This window comes from Suncus etruscus, chromosome 8 (assembly GCF_024139225.1).
Source record: "Suncus etruscus isolate mSunEtr1 chromosome 8, mSunEtr1.pri.cur, whole genome shotgun sequence".
Classification (NCBI taxonomy): domain Eukaryota; kingdom Metazoa; phylum Chordata; class Mammalia; order Eulipotyphla; family Soricidae; genus Suncus; species Suncus etruscus.
This window is the reverse complement of record NC_064855.1, coordinates 75,349,286-75,353,672: the sequence shown is the minus strand read 5'-3', so window position 1 is coordinate 75,353,672 and position 4,387 is coordinate 75,349,286. Positions and strand designations below refer to the sequence as shown.

At 40.8% G+C, this 4,387-nt stretch overlaps 1 pseudogene; it reads right to left on the bottom strand.

Moving 5' to 3' along the window:
• Positions 1-1,708: 1,708 nt before the first annotated feature.
• On the bottom strand, positions 1,709-3,711 carry LOC126016357 (non-POU domain-containing octamer-binding protein-like; annotated as a pseudogene).
• Between the last annotated feature and the right edge of the window lie 676 nt (positions 3,712-4,387).

The following is a 4,387-nucleotide window of genomic DNA, read 5'->3' as shown; positions in this document are numbered from 1 at the left end:
CTAACATAATATAATATTTAAGGAGAAAATCTGAACAGAAATATTAAATTAGAAGAAGGAAAAGAATGCTTGCTCAATTAGTGCCATCATTCCTTTGCCTGCCAAGTATAACCTTAAGGCAATGATGTGTACATCAAGATTTCAGAACATAACATGATAATCTGAATTGCATTACTAGCAGTTTTTATTTAACAGAGACGAAGTTCTAAGGCTCTTACTTTCCATGTATCTTAGAAGAAACAGAGTGACCTAATTAGACTGAATACTCTCCTGTGTCTCTCAGGAATGGTATACATTTAATTGGAAAACATTAACAGTTTTTTTTTATTAGTTTACCTACATGAGTTTTGCCATTCGAATCAATTTTTGTGACAGGATAGCTCATCACTACTGTGTGTGAGCCAAACTAGGTGGTGTCTTTCTTTAGAAAATCATCTTTGAACATCTACATCAGTGATTTCAAAAGTGTCACAGATCAAATTTAGGACTCTATACATGCCAGGCATATCCTCTGCCTCATAACATGAAATTATATTCATATATTCCTATATCTTTATCTATCTTAGCTAAATTTAAAATTTGTTGGTAGTGAAGTCTTTCTAAAAATAAAGTTCAATCATAATGCTGATTTAGATTTTCTTGAATGTTCTTAAGGAACTATAGTATTGAACTGCACTGTATGAAATAATGAGGCTAAAATAAAGCATCACACCTAACAATTGTTTTATTGTATTATTATAATAAGAAAAAAATATTAACTAAAGCAAAATAGAATTTTTCATGTAATATTTTATTATGGGAATAGTTCTCTTTATAAAGTTCAAAAAGCATTCCAATAAATATACACTCCTTCCTTCCTCCCTTCCTCCCTCCCTCCCTCCCTCCCTCCCTCCCTCCCTCCCTCCCTCCCTCCCTCCCTCCCTTTCTTCCTTCCTTCCTTCCTTCCTTCCTTCCTTCCTTCCTTCCTTCCTTCCTTTCTTCTTTTCTTCTTCCTTCCTTCCTCCCTCCCTCCTTCTTCCTTCCTTCCTTCCTTCCTTCCTTCCTTCCTTCCTTCCTTCCTTCCTTCCTTCCTTCCTTCCTTCCTTCCTTCCTTCCTGCCTGCCTGCCTGCCTGCCACACTTGTTGGCACTCAAGTGTTACTTCTGGTTCTCAGAAATCGCTCCAGAAGGCTCTTAGAACTATATGGGATTCTGGGACTCAAACCTGGGTCACTCCCAAACTAGCCTGCTAGGCAAAAACCCCACCACTGTGGTAATGCTCTGGTCCCTCAATTACATATTTATTAATGGAGTCATATTTTTATGATTTACTTGTTTTCATATAATATAATAATTTTATAGAGCCTACATTACATATTAAATAAATATCATCTAGGATTGTTTAATTATATATGACACTTTCACAATTAAAGAATCATTTAAAACATATTTCTCAGAATATATTCCTATTTTTAAGTATTTTTATGTTTATTTGTGAGTTTTGTTATGATTTATATTTTTCATTTGTGAATAATGCTTAAACAAACATGAATGTACTAACATATCATCAAGATCATGTTTATTTCTTTTGGCTATATATCTAGAATTTGAATTACTTAGTCACAAAATAATACCATTTTTTTTTTTGAAAAATCTCTAAGAGAAATGTTTTTATTAGGACATGAAAGGGCAATACATGGGATATAACAACCATACGTATGTTGTCTGTGACCTCTGTGGACATTTGCTGGAATTCCCACCTGGGAGTGAATGGAGCAATGAGGCTAAGGTCATGGGGGAATGTTTGGTTTTAATGGTATATGTGGCAGTGTCTTTGTGGTTGCAGAGTATGAATAAGCAAATAGAACAAGATGGACAAATGGAATGATCAAGATTAACGGGGCTCTAACTGGATCCATTTTGTCATTGTTTCCCCCTTAGGCTCAACAATCAAATGAGAGTTCAGGAATGCACCACACAAAACTATACCACATAGAACTGATTTGTAATGATCTCCCCTCCCTTGCCCTCTGCCTCCAGCATATTCCCTAAAATAGAGTACTACAGGCAGGGAACTAACTATTGGGAGGAATCCCTAACCCTTTTCCAGGGTAGAATTCTGGCTAGTCCAAAAAGGGTCCTTTTCTTTAGGGTTTTAAGGAAACTAGACAATACAATTTTATTAGTATCGGCGACGTTTGTTTGGAGCAAATTCAGCTCCAGGAGCTGCTGGATTGAATGTAGGAGGGGTTCCGCCAATTGCCCCAATTCCTTCCATTGTAGCGGCTTGGCCAAAGCGCTCAGTTGTTGGTGGTGTCAATCCCAAGGTTCCGTCTGGCATCATAGTGGCAGGTCCTGGAGGAGCTGGAGTACCAGCTGGTACAGGAGCAGGAGGCATGGCACCTCTGTTGTTTATGCCCATAGCACCTCCCATAGCCATCTGGCCCATTCGGAGCTCCTGTTCTCTCGCATCAGGGAAGGGTCCCTTGAATCCTTCCTGCTGTCGCCGCATCATTTCTTCCTGTTGTCTCCGCATCTCTTCTTCACAGTGCCTACGTTCTTCCTCCTGCCTAAGTTCCAGTTGTTTTCGTTTTTGCACTTCTTGGTTATGTAACTCTTCCATTCTTCGAAGTTCTTGACGTCTCATCAAATCCTGCCTCATTAGCATGACCTGGTGCTCATGACAAGCAGCCTCCATCTCCATTTCCAGTTTCTCACGAGCTTCCTTGATGTTGCGGTCCACCTGGTCCTGCTGCTGTTTCTCCATCTCAATGAGTGCCTTCCAGCGCATGGCATACTCATACTCAAAGTTAGCCAGGCTGGGCAAATCTGGGTGGTTGTTCTCGTTCCTTGTGAAATTGCTGGTTTTAATAACCAGTTTTTCTGGTAATCCCTCTTCATCATCTAGCTGGTCCATGGGCTCCACAGTCACAGGTCTTGGGAATGTGGTTAGCAGGAAGGAGCCTTCACTACATCTGTCCAGAGCTTTCCGAGTAGCTGGTTTCCCTGAGAATTCTACAATGCCTTTTCCAGAAGGCCTTCCTCGATCATCCACAATGACCACAGCCCTCTCCACCTGACCAAACACAGAAAATGCTTCCTCTAGCAGTTCATTGGACACATACTGAGGAAGGTTTCGAACTGTGAGGAATGCACTATGACAAGCAAAGCGTACACGCAGCTGCTTTCCCCGGAGGGCCATGTTATCCAGCTCCACTTTGGCAATTTCTGCTATAGTTCGTGTTTCCAAGCGAATAAAGCCAAAGCCCTAATCCTTATGAATGAAGACTTCACCAAGCCTTCCCATATTTCTCAAATAGTTTCCTCATTTCCTCCTCAGTGATATCAGGAGGAAGATTTCCCACAAAGAGCCGGCTGCGCTGAGTAAAGGTCTTCTCTCATGGTTTTAGAAAACTCTTCAGGTCAATAGTCAAGCCTTCATTCTGGCTGCTGGCTTGTTGCCCATTTGCAGGTATTGGTGCTGGTGGTGGCGGCTGCTGCTGCGGCTGCTGCTGGGGCTGCTGGTGCTGATGATGCTTCCTTGGAGCATGATTTTGCTTCTCCAAGTTAAAGGTTTTATTGCTCTGCATATTTGCACCTTTACGACTCCTGCCATAGTGCAGCATCACTGTTTCAAAACGTCACAATTTCAAATGACACAATAGGTGTTTCACAGTAAATGATACCCTCCACAGTCTGCTCTCTCCTCGGAGTAACGACGACGTTACACGGCCTGTTCTGTCCCCAATAATACCATTTTTTTAATAATGCCATTTTTTTTTTTTACTTTTCAGGGATGAACTCACTTATATGGTAAATCATTTATAGTCTAATTTTTAGGGGCTGGTGAGGTGGCGCTAGAGGTAAGGTGTCTGCCTTGCAAGCGCTAGCCAAGGAAGGACCGCACTTCGATCCCCTGGCGTCCCATATGGTCCCCCCAAGCCAGGGGCAATTTCTGAGTGCTTAGCCAGGAGTAACCCCTGAGCATCAAATGGGTGTGGCCCCCCAAAACAAAAAAAAAATTAGTCCAATTTTTAGAAACAAAAAAATAATGGTTATGAGAAATGGGGATAGAAAAATGGGTGATGTTGGCCAAGGATACAAAGAATAGTTATCAAGGAGAACTATTTCTAGAAATTTAATTTATAGGGTCGGAGATATAGCACAGCAGTAGGGCTGTAAACACTTCCCTGAGCACCAAAAGGAGTGATTCCTGAATGCAGAGTCAGGAATAACCCTGAACATCAGTGGGGGTGGCCTAAAGCAGAGCATAGCAAAGCAAAACAAACATAAGACATTTGGCAAATTTATTTTAGGGAAATAAAAAATTTAGTGTGGGAAAATATATTTTTAAGTTAAATATTTGGACATTCAAGAAAGTAAGAAAATAGGATAATTATTAGTTCTAC